Here is a 12,434-nt window from a genome sequence, read left to right on the forward strand (position 1 = left end):
GACTTTCAATTCAGAGTCACTGGGTAGCAAAGGGAATTTGCAAATTTATTTATGAGCACCCAAGGGACAAGCCAAACAAGCCTTGTACTCAGGGGTCTTAAGTACATCTCCTGTTAGTGTCTCAGAGGCTCAGGAGACTCTCAGGGGGCCACTATTCTTAAGAAACTTCCAAAATCAAATACCACGTGGAATCTGCCAGGCTAGGCACTGACAACATTGGGCATATTTTCACTTTTAAAATTATTTAAGGGCTGGGGATGTGGCTCAAGCGGTAGCGCGCTCGCCTGGCATGCGTGCGGCCCGGGTTCAATCCTCAGCACCACATACCAACAAAGATGTTGTGTCTGCCGAGAACTAAAAATAAAATAAAATAAAATAAAATTCTCTCTCTCTCTCTCTCTCTCTCTCTCTCTCTCTCTCTCTCTCTCTTTAAAAAAAATTATTTTTAAAAAATCTTTATGGTGAATGTTGGAAAACTACAGTTAACATGGAGACTCATTTTATAAAGTACTTTCTCAAGCCTACTGTTGTGTCTATTATTCAGCTTTAAGTTGTAGAAATAGCTTTCCTTTCAGTTATTGATATTTCCTCCTGAAATTAGACCTGAGATTTTCATCCTAAACTAACACAAAAGTGAAATATCTGTTGATCCTTGAAGTTTCTTCTCAAAATGCACATAGGTATTTGTATTTATCAAACTGAAGCATACAGCTTCTTTTTAATGGCTGTGATGGTTATTCATATACTTTACTGGAACACAAACTTAATTAAATACAGCACTTGAAGTATTTGGAATGCTTATGTTTTAGTGCAAGAATTTTGTCTAATATCATGGTTTCCAGAAAAAAATAAAAGATTCCCAGATAAATTTGAATTTCAGAAAAACAACATATACATATGTATTTTTTTTAGCATACTATACTCTTGCAGTATTTTGAACACTTAGGGCTACATGTGATATCCTCTGTATTCATAGATTTTTGCACAAAACATGCAATTCAATACTTATGTAAAATTTGCACACTTCTCTGTTTGTATTATCTCATAATACTACTTCTATCTTGCTAAGTGGGCTTTGGAGTTCTAATTTCAATGGCTGTGTACCATTACCATGAGCTCATTCCCATGCTTATCGATATTTCCCTGTTTTAGATATATTGGATATTTCAAGTATTTTCACTTAATTAATTTAAAGCTCTACTTTCTTGAATTAAAAAAGATTTTGAAGGGACAGAGATAAATCTAAACAAGGATTTTTGTTCTTTTGAAAAATTTTAAAAGTAACTTTTTGTGGGCTATTTTAGTGTTAATAATCACTTATGAAACTTAATTCATAAGTATTATAATGCATGAGCATATTGACTTGATTATCTCACACACTTAGAATGTGAGCATTTATTTCTGAATTCCATGTTTTGATGAATACTTATTGAAATGTCATTGTCCAGTCAGATGTCCCAAAACTTCAAAGCTCTTAAATGCTCCAGAGGAAACAGCTGACTAACCTGTAAAGCATCATCTCTAGAGAGTGGCAGATGAATAAAAGGAGGGGAGGGACCTGTCTTAGTGGTTCTGGGTTTCTGAGTGTGCCCTCACTGTTGAGGGTTCCAACACTTTGGCTCAGTCACTCTAACTGCTCCAGGTGCTGAGTGACCTGAGCAGTACTTTCGGCCTTGAATTGACAGAACCAGCCAGTGAGTTTCTTTGAGCTTCTCTGATGGCTTTGAAGCCCCTCAAGCTTTTTTTTTTTTTTCACTCTTGGTGATAATTTGTGATATGTGAAAACCTGTTGCTGCCACTCGCTGTCTTTTTCAGATACATGGGGAAGGAAAAAACCAAACACAAACCCCATTTTATCTTGATCGCCACCGTATCCATTGTATCCACAGAATTTCGTTGCTTCATTTACAAGCAGAGAGCCAGCGGAGGCCTAGGAGATGGTGTGTCTCCATTCTGAGCCAGGAGTCTCAGCACCTGCTGGCATTGGCTAGGAATGTGCCTTCTAGCCCACCCAGCCCTGCTGGCTTCAAGGTTGGGTGCTAAGAGCCACAGCCAAGTAATATGATGCATGGCATTTTCGGTTGAAAGGTGACGCCAGCAAGCCATTGAGATGATATGATTATGTTAAGATCTGCATTCATATGGATATTGGACTCCTGCTGTCCACCTTGGCCCGGTTAGCTCAGTTGGTTAGAGCTTGGTGCTGATAACGCCAAGATCATGGGTTGGATCCCCATACGGGCCACCAATTGCTGCAGTCTGGCTGGGCACAAAATCATGAGCCACTCAAGCAGGAACAAACTTTATTTTTGAAACTGCCGCCAATGCCCCATACGCTCCTGGGAAGATTGCCGACCAATTCACGCGGCCATTCTCCCGGACCCCAACAGGAAGTCCCTCCTCCGGAATTCTCTCCTTCCCCAACCAATGGGCCAAGGTGGTCTGGTTTTTATAACTATACATGGAACTTATTTCTCCTTAAATATACTTTATCTTTTAGAAGCAGTTTTAGGATCACAGCAAAATGAAGGCATAGGCACAGAACTCTCATGTGACCCTATTCTTACACATAGCTCCCCTGGGACTCAGGGGTGCACACAGGTGAACAGAGGTGTACATTTGTTTAGAACTAGTGAGCCTACATTGATACACCGTTATCACACAAAGCTCATTGTTTACATTATGTTAAATTTTAAAAAATCATAAGTATAATATTTATCATCAGAACGGATCTTCCTCTGTTGTTACAGTATGACATAGTTTTCTACTCGACCCTCTGCGTATGAGTGTGACTTCACTGCTGGGGATTCCAACACTTTGGCTCAGTCAAAGTGAAAATATTTAGTAAAGTTTTTATAAAATTGCTCACAAAGTAAATCTCCACATAAAGGCATAGAAAAGTTTAATAAACTCCTCATCCTTATAAGTGTTCAATTTAAAGCATCTTTACACTAGTTAGAAAATTTTTAGTTCTGAAGTGTGTAGTGGATATCAGTTTGATGAGGAAGGAGTCTAGGAGTCAGAGATATCAGGAACCCAGCCAGGGATTCATGTATCCAATGTTATAAGCAAACACTTTGAGTCGTCTAAGCTCTTGTTTAGACTCAGTAAATTTGACTTAGTCAATTTGAAATGGCATTCTCAGTTATTTTTGTTTCATGTATTTAGGAGGATTAAATTTTCTGAAATGTTTCAACCATATGTTCTTTTTCCTGTGCATTTATAAAAATTAATTTTAATAGTGTATTCTAGAATAAATCCATTTTACTCCAGATTTATTTTGGCTCTTTTAATATTTAAAAAAATTTTGGGGGGATAACTTTATTTTATTTATTTTTATATGTGGTGCTGAGGATGGAACCCATTGCCTCACATGTGCTAGGCAAGTGCTCTATCACTGAGCCACAAACCCAGCCCCAGATCTTTTAATACTGATATGCCATTAATTATTTCCTTTCTTAGGGAATTTGTTAAGAATAACTAACTGCTGTAATTGAATTCGACACAGACAGCCACAGACAGTGTTTTTTTTCTTACCAAATGTTGTTTTGGTCTGTCTGTAGCAAGGTCCCCAAGTTTCAGCACTGCTTGGACCTACTTGGATGGTGCAGACTGAGTTACAGCATGGAAGCATCTGGATTATGCACAGTTTTCGGACAAAAGAAAATTCCCATTCTCCTGAGCAATTGAAACATGCATGTCTGAGCACCCCATTTGTGAATTAGTGGTCTGAATTCGTTAGTCATGTACATGGCATTTGTGTTTATGATGCTTATGTATGTTATGATATAATAATCTGTTAGATGGGTGGAGAGATATGGGATGCAGACATACTGTCTCAGGGAGACTTTGTAGAAGTCATTGTGTGTTCCTAGACCCATTTACGAGGTGGAAAAGCAGAGAGGCCTGGAGAGCACGTGTTTTGGAGTCAGGCAGATCTCAGGCTCCAGTTGACTATTTTATGATCCACAGCAGGGTTCCCACCACTCTGAGTCTCTTCTCTGTCTTCATTTTTTTTTAATATTTATTTTTTAGTTATAGGTGGACACAATATCTCTGTTTTGTTTTTATGTGGTGCTGAAGATCGAACCCAGTGCCCCATGCATGCTAGGCAAGCGTTCTACCTCTGAGCTACAACCTCAGCCCTTGTCTTCAGTTTCTTGATATGGAAATAAGAATAATAATCGTATCATAGGTTCTCATTAGGATTAGATGATATCTAAATAGTGTGCCTACCCATATGGTGATAAATGACAAAAAGGATAAGAAATGAAGCATTTGTGTCAAATTATATCCAAATAGAAGAAGAGGTGACTCAGAGGAGCCATATCAAGGCTTGCAGGTGCCCATGGAGTCACACACCAGTGCTGTGACCACTGGACCCAGGTGCTCATTACTCCATACTGACGGCTGTTATGGCTAATAGAGGTGTGTGTTTGTTTTGCAGTACAGGAAATCAACCTGGGCCTCGCACATGCTAGGCCAGTGCTGTCCCACTGAGCTATGTCCTCAGCCCAGTTGCGACTCACGTAAAGAAAAAAGACATAGCTTTGATCTTTAGGTGGCTGATCATTTCATCTAAAATAAAATAGACTTTACTGTGACACTGGCACTTCTATTGAAGTGAGATGTTGGTCAGTACTTTGTTCTCAATTGAGTGTTACGAATAACTGTGCTCTTGTTTTTTAAAAATCTTCTGAAGGTGTGAGTTAGGTTTCTGCTGAATGTGTGGGTCATCTACTGTAAGTGAGCCAAACTTTGGCATAGTATTTGGGTTTTTTTTTCCTCTACCTTTCTTTTCCCTTTGCTTACTCTTCCTCAAGAACTTTTGATGAATGGTAATGATTCTGATCTTTGTTCCTCTGTGCTGAGTAAACTTGTGGCCACCTGCAGTGTTTTCTGTTTGGTGTCCAGCCATTCTTGTTTATGATGTTGAAAATGTACTCACATCTAGGCTTCCTGAGTCCTTTCAGGAAGAAGGCAAGGTGCATATAAACAGACCAACCACACAAGGTGGTGGGTGAGAGCAGAGGAATCTTTAAGTGGATGACTTCTATCCTAAGAAGGTCAGCAGTACCGAGTGGGGTTCAGGGCTTGGGGGAACCAGACAAGTGAGCACTGGGAGGGGCAGCTTGTGCTTGCTTTCCTACCTGCCTGGGACTAATGGGTGAGAAGGAAGGCAGGAATGAGAGACCCTTCATCCTAGAAATGAACCCATGAATTGCTTCCTGAAAGGAACCACAGGATGTTTTCCTGCATAGATTATTTGAGGCCCAGGTGAAGACCAATTCCACAGCCATATCTGGCCAATCGTATGGTGGTTCCTTCCTGACCCAAGGACAGCTGTACCCAGGCCAGCCGTATGTGCAGTGCCTCCCGAGTGGCCTGGTACAGAGTGCCGGCCCCTGGAGACATCCACGCAGGTGGTGACAAGCTGCCTGAAGGGGTCCTCTCTTTGGGGGTTTCCAAATGGGAGGTGTGCAGAGGAATTCACCCAGGAAGGGGGCATTTTGAGTGTTGTGAGGCTGCAGTCTGGATTTCTCATGAGAACTGTTAGGTTTGGCATCCAGTGTTGGGGGATCAGAAGGTGATTCCCACATGATCTCATTTTTTTTCTGGTAGTTTGAAAAAACCCTGTATCACTGCATGTAGTTGTGTGAGCCTCTCTCTTGTGGTTATATAAAGAGCCCCACTGTGACATAGCTAGAGTCCTAACAGAGAAGCTTGACAGTCACCTGGGAGGGAGTTTCCTGAGGACCTTGTGTGCTGGGCTAAACACTTTGAAGGGAGCATTTATTTGATATAGCATCTCCCTTCGTCAACATTTTTAAGGTTCTATTCTAAGCTGTGTAATGAAACTAGGCTGGTCACATAGTTTTTGAAGATTATCAATCTGGAAGGTCTTTGATCACCCGGTGCATCCGTTACATTAATGTTGGAGGCTCCACGTACATTACCCAGGGTGTCCTGGCCTTGGCTTTGCTGTAGCTTCTGAAACCCCATGAATATTTCATCATAGTCGGGGGATGGTCTGATAAATATTGAAAAGGACAATGCTAATAGTTCTGTCTGAAAGGGTTGTGTTGTCAGGCACACGCCGAGAACATCCGGGCATAGGCGTGGGCACCTCTGCACCTGGCTTTCCTCCTCATCCTGCCTTGGAAGCAGGTTGGGGTGTGGCCAGGAGGGCCTCCCTTCTCAGGAGAATGTGCTGAGAGGATGACCTATTTGATGAAGGTTGAGTGGTTCCTGTTGTCAAATAAAACATGAGGTCCATTAATCCATTTCATTAGTGGGCATCCTGACCACTTGGTCCAGCAGTGCAGCTATAAATTCACGAAACAAAGGCTGGGAACATGGAGGGCTTGCACCTGGCCTCCTCTTAGGTAAGCAGGCTGTGTCTGGAGTCCCACCTGGGCCACGTGGGGAAGTGGGGAGGGGATTCTTTGCCAACACCTGTTTCCTGAAGACACGGATTCATCTGGGGATGAGGTAGGGGAAGAAGAGGGTCTCCATCAACAGAGCTTAGGGTTCAGGTGAAGACCAGCATTGTCCCTCCTGGCAAAGGTCTACTTCTGCATTGTGTGAATCAGCCGGTTCATGTCAGCAGTTCACACATGGTGGCCCAAGCCTGCAGGGTGTGCACCTAGAGGTGCAGCCGCTCCTTCTCTGTAGGGCGCTGTCTTCGGCTGTGGGCTGTCAGCTGAAGGCAGACAGCACCCACCTCTCCTCTGGACTCCAGGGCGTGGGGCCTTTCATAAAAGAAAGTAAAACACTCTGCGCATCATTTTTCAAAATTTATTTTAGGTTCTTTTCTGTACCTAATTTGGCAAAGGCTGATTCCAGGACTTGTGACTCTCCTGTGCGGCTGTCACTAACATGCCGTGTCATGTGGCTCTGAGAGCTGCAGCAGGGTCAAGCACCATGACCCTGGTGACCTCCAGGGGACCTTGTGAAGTTTGGAGATGGGAATCTCAGGGGTGCCCTATGATTAAAGGAGGTCACTGGAGCATGTCTTGCTGGTGACACCTACTTCAGCGTGGCCGGCCTCTGTGCGTTCTGAGGGTTGCTCTCAGGAAGTTGTGCCTGGGCCTTTCCTTGATGGACAGATCAGCTTCTCTCTAATCCACCACGGTGGTAATTTCTGACAGCTGTTTTAATCGATTTTAAACTATCTTCCTGATACCCAAAACCCAAATGAACGAAAACAACCTCAATTACTCAGAGTTCAGAAAGCAACCTTGACCCTTTCTGATCCAATATCCAGATGGTGGATCCTGAAGATACTAAATATCTAGACTATTCTATTCTGATAGTATACTTCAATGTGAACATATACACAAATGGGTGTTGTCCCAGAGATTCACCCAAGGGGACTCGATGTTTGCCTCAGTCATGGAGTTCCCTGCCACAACCCGCTTAGGACACAAACTTTCAGGCTCAGCTTTTCTTACACAAGAACCACGGAGGAGGACTGCCCCAGATACCGATTTCAATGAGTTTTTGTATTTAATCTTCTGAGAGACACATTTTTCGTCGACTTTATCCTAGTTGTTTTGTCATAAAAATAATACTTGAAGCTGCTTCTCATGAGCTGGTGATGACACAGGCGAGGCCTCAGGGACGTGACTTTGGGTGCTCGGGGTAGACTGCATGTCCCCTGGGATCCACTGCTGCACTTCTGGAAGCCTCGTGAGGGTCCAGCACATGTGATCCCATGTCATCCGTGAGCAGGAGGGAGGCAGCGGGGTTGGCAGGACAAGAAGCAGATGACACCCAAAGGTTCAGGTGCCTCTGGGGTTGCAGACAGCGCAGGTGGCTGTGATCTAGAGAGGCCTAGTGTCACACATGTGGGGCCACTGGTCCCTGGAGGATGCATCCTTCTCCAAAAGTGTCTGTCAGTCATTGCCATGAGGTGTGGGAGCCTGATTTTACCAGATGTTATAATTTTTTTGAAAGACTTTTTTTTTTTTCAAGAGAAACAGAAATCTACGACTTTTATAAGACATCTTCTCATGACAGTGCAGGGCTTGGTCAGGAGATAACAGCTACCTTATGGGTTCCAAGCACAGAGTGTTCTAGCATAGGGTCTGTGGGTCCGCACCACTGCAGAAGAGCAAGCTGCAATGTCCAGGAAGACTCTGGGATGGTAGCGGTCGCTGGCGGAGGCGCCTGGTGCAGGTGCTGCTCACAGCTCCTCTCAGAAGCTCATCTCTGGGCAGCTCTGCAGTCTCAGGGCTCATGAGCCTGAAGTGGCCATGGCTGAAGCAGGCACGGCCCAGGGGAACGGGGCCTCCGAGACCTCCATGTTTGTCTTCTGACCTGTATGTCCAGGTGTTGTTTGCAGCTGCTCTGGCAGCCACTAGGCCTCCCTCCCTCCTGAGTCAGCCCAGGGCCTCCTGTGTCACTCTGACTCAGACCCACGGAGAGGACTCGGGGGCCGAAGCCTGACCTGGGGCATAGCGAAGGCCTTGAAAGCCAGGGGCAGCAGCACCAGAGGACCACAAACAGCCGGCCTCTCCTGGGCTTTGTGGGTCTTGGCAACTAATTCAAATTTAAAACCCTGTTCTGGCCGAGACTGAGTGCTCCAAAGAAAATGTGTGAGTGGGCCAGAGCTGCCTGTGGTCACCTAGAGGGGAGCCGCTGCAGGAGTCCAGGGCAGGCACCCAGGGCCAGGCTGGGTCAGAAGGGACAGCAGGGTGCTGTGTCAGACCTGCTGGGCTCTGTGACGAGGCCAAGGGACAGATCTCTTGAGCCTATCTCCACCCCACCCCAACTCCCTGCATCTCTGGCAAACAGTGGAGCACTTTCATCCCACCATTGCCGTGAGCCCTGTTTTATTTGAAGAAAGATCCAGACAACTACGCAGGGTGAATGAGAGGACCACTAAAATTTAACTCCCCAGCACCCTCTTAAAAGCCCCAGGAGCTAGAATGTCATGGGGGTTGAGTCTTAGCAAAGCAATGAGGGCTCTTTATTTTGTTGTTTAAATAAAGGGATTTCTTTTTTTAGTGGTTTATCTCAGATTTTATTTATTTTTTTTACATATGACAGCGGCATGTATTACAATTCTTATTACACATATAGAGCACAAATTTTCACATCTCTGGTTGTGTACAAACTATATTCACACTAATTTGTGTCTTCGTACATGTACTTTGGATAATGATGACCATCACATCCATCATCATTTCTAATCCCCTGCCCCCTCCCTTCTACTCCCACCCCTCTGCCTTATCTAGAGTTTGTCTATTCCTCCCATGCTCCTCCTCCCTACCCCACTATGAATCAGCCTCCTTGTATCAGAGAAAACATTCGGCATTTGGTTTTTTGGGATTGGCTAACTTCACTTAGCATTACAGAGTGGGCATGGGAATAAAGTCAGATATAACGCATCATCAGCCCTCTGTACCTGAGGGTTCTGCAGCCATGGGGCCTAACCAGCCACAGATCAAAAGTCTGGAAAAAATCGTGTCTGTACTGGATAGGTGCAGGCATTTTTCTTATCATTATCCCCAAACAACACAGTATCGCTATTCCCATAGCATTTACATTGTGCTAGATACGATAGTGTTAGGCATCATGTTTTAGGTATCATGTAGTAGGCATATGGTAGTAGGCATTATAGTACTAGTATTATGTACTGGGTATTATAGAACTAGGTTTATGTACTAGGTATTAGGGTATTATGTACTAGGTATTAAAGTACTAGATGTTATGTACTATGGATTATGTATGTACTAGGAGTTTTATGCTAGGGATTATACACTAGGCATTTGCATTGCACTAGGTATTATTTACTGGGAATTATGTACTATGGATTATATACTAGGTATTATGTACTGGACATTTACATTGTACTTGGCATTAAGATAGTTACATTGTACTAGGTATATAGTACTTGGTATTAAGTACTAGATAGTTACATTATACTAGATATTGTAGTACTAGGTATTGTAGTACTAGGTATTAGGTAGGTATCAGGTATTATGTATTCAATATTATGTACTAAGCATTTAAATTGTAGTAGGTATTATAGTAATAGGTATTATGTACTAGGCATTTACATTGTACTAGGTATTATAGTACTAGGTCTGAGACACTAGGTATTAATGTACTAGGTGTTACATATTAGGCATTTACATCGTACTGGGTACTATAGTACTAGGTATGATGTACTAGGCATTAAGTATGAGGCATTTACAATGTACTAGGCATTATAGTACTAGGTACTATACTTGGCATTTACAGTAGGTGATAGGTATTATAGGTCATTTTGAGGTGATTTAAAGTGCACAGGAAAATGTTCGTGGGGTATGTGCATCAGAGATTTTGGTGTTGGGGCTGGTTCCTGCAAATGACTGCGGATAACAGAGGAGGCCTTCTGGTGAGAATGTGCTGTGGACTTGAAGACAAAATGTGGGTTCTACTCTGGTGCTTTTTGCTCACCCGCTCTTCTGCTCAGCTGTTGGACCGTGAGGCTTTCCCTTGGAAATTTTGCAGGTGGATTCTGACTGTTTTTTAGAATCAAACTATGGTGATGTTTACTTGAGGCACATTTATTTGTTTCTTATTTTTCCTTGAAGAAATCCAGAGCACCTTGATGCTGTTCATTGGACACAGAGATTCCATGAGAACTTCCCGTAGGTCATTTACGTGGCACAAAGTGGCCCTGAGTCTTGTATCCAGTCCTGTAGTCATTTAATATGTGAGTGAGTGAGAACACCTCTGCATTCTGACATTGGGCAACCCGCTGGCTGATTCCTCCCGGACCCGCACCCCTTTAGGTCGAGGTCCAAGTCCCCAGTGCACACTGACACGCCACATGTGTGCATCTGAGCTCCCACTTCTCGCAGCAGCTCTAAGGAAGTCCTCTGCTGCCCTCTGCTTTGGTGTCAGTGTTGGTCCTCACAACTAAATGACAGCACCAGCTGCTCTCATCCTCCTGTGACCTCATCTGAGGATTCATCTGTACCTGAGGGGACACCACGGGGATCCTAATGAAGTGCTGCTGAGCCTTCGGGCAGGGCCAGTGCTTGAGCTCTGCAGCCCCAAGCTCGTGTCTCCCCGGTGCTGAGCGTTCTGAAGGGCCCTGGCGTGAGGGTGGCTGTGAGCAAAATCAACAACTGGCCCACACGACACTTCACATAAAACGTTACAGACGTTTGTGAAACGGGTGCACACTTTACTTGGAGAGAAGCAGGAACATATTCTTTTGAGTGTTAGATTGTCATATTTGTTTTATTCAAATACTTCAACATTCTCAGGTTGTTCTCAGTTCACTGCCTTCCCCCAGAGTTCCCAGGGCCAGTGATCCCGTGATGCCTTCTGCTGTATTTGGCACAGACAGGAAGCCCAGGGCAAGCCCTTGGGTGCAGCAAGAAGGGCCATCCTCAGGGCGTGACGCTCGCCCGCTGAGCCCCAGATTCTCACAGTGGCCCCACAGGCGCCGGCGGGGGGGTGGGGGGGTGGGGGGTGGGGGGGGTAGGGTGGGGGGATGCACAGCTTTTCTCACCCTGGAAAGGCCTTCTCTGTGGCAGAGTTGAGATGGCTTTTCACCCCACATGCCCCCTCCCCCACGGCCACCAGGTTGCACAGAGCCACCATACTGAGCTGGGAGGAAAAGCACATGGGCGGTCCTCCCCAGTGTCTCTGTTAACTGATATCCCGCACAGTGGTCCCCATCCTCAGGATTTTGGATGCCCCGGGCTGAGTTTCCTTTACTGTGTCCAGTCCCTAGGGAGCCACCGCAAGCCCCAGGGCAGTAATGCAAGTGTTTAAAAGCTGCTCCCAACAGATCCACTCCTAGGCCGCTTCTCCCCAAAGACGTTTCAGGGAGGATGAACAGGTGGTGTCTCCCGGGGAAGCAGTGTCTCTCTCTGAAGCATTTCCTGGGTGCCACCTTCTTTGTACTGAACACTCACAGTACAGGAGGACAGTCCCCGAGTGCTCATGAGGAGTAGGACTGTTGCCACAGAAATAGGTCTGTTGCCACAGGAGATTTGGGCTAAAGGTAGCCTTTCTGATGTGGTTAAGCACAATCACCAAAAGAAATTTTAAAATTTTGTTCAGGAATGACTTTTCTTGCCATGTGCCAAAAAAATAAACTTAAGCATCTCAGGTAAATAGAAGGTTTTTGTGCTTTTCATGAACCCTTAGGATGACCTACATCAGTCAGGTACCCCACAGAAGACACTAGGTTGTTCTGCACTGAGTGTCGTCCCTGGGGCCGTGGATTCTTCCAGCTGACTCTTCCTAGAGGGAGGCTTCATCCCAAGGTGCTGCTGGCTGTCGGCCGCGGGTCCCGCCTACATCTTGCTGCCTCATTTCTGTCAGTCATGGGGATTTCTGGCCAGTCCTCCAGAAGCTCTGGCATCCAGCGGGATGCTCCCCTGTTCAGGCGGCCCAGGACACTGTTCCCTAGCTGCTTCCGA

The 12,434-nt window shown here is 44.9% G+C and overlaps 1 protein-coding gene and 1 non-coding gene across 5 annotated transcripts in view; both read left to right on the forward strand.

Moving 5' to 3' along the window:
• The window catches only part of Piezo2 (piezo type mechanosensitive ion channel component 2), a 337,909-nt gene that overhangs the window by 18,273 nt on the left and 307,202 nt on the right, over positions 1 to 12,434 (forward strand). The gene's annotated exons all lie outside the window — the stretch shown is intronic.
• Positions 2,171 to 2,245, forward strand: Trnai-gau (transfer RNA isoleucine (anticodon GAU)). Its single transcript has one exon. It is a non-coding gene; the product is annotated as a tRNA-Ile (tRNA).

Source organism: Ictidomys tridecemlineatus, chromosome 13, assembly GCF_052094955.1.
Source record: "Ictidomys tridecemlineatus isolate mIctTri1 chromosome 13, mIctTri1.hap1, whole genome shotgun sequence".
Lineage (NCBI taxonomy): Eukaryota > Metazoa > Chordata > Mammalia > Rodentia > Sciuridae > Ictidomys > Ictidomys tridecemlineatus.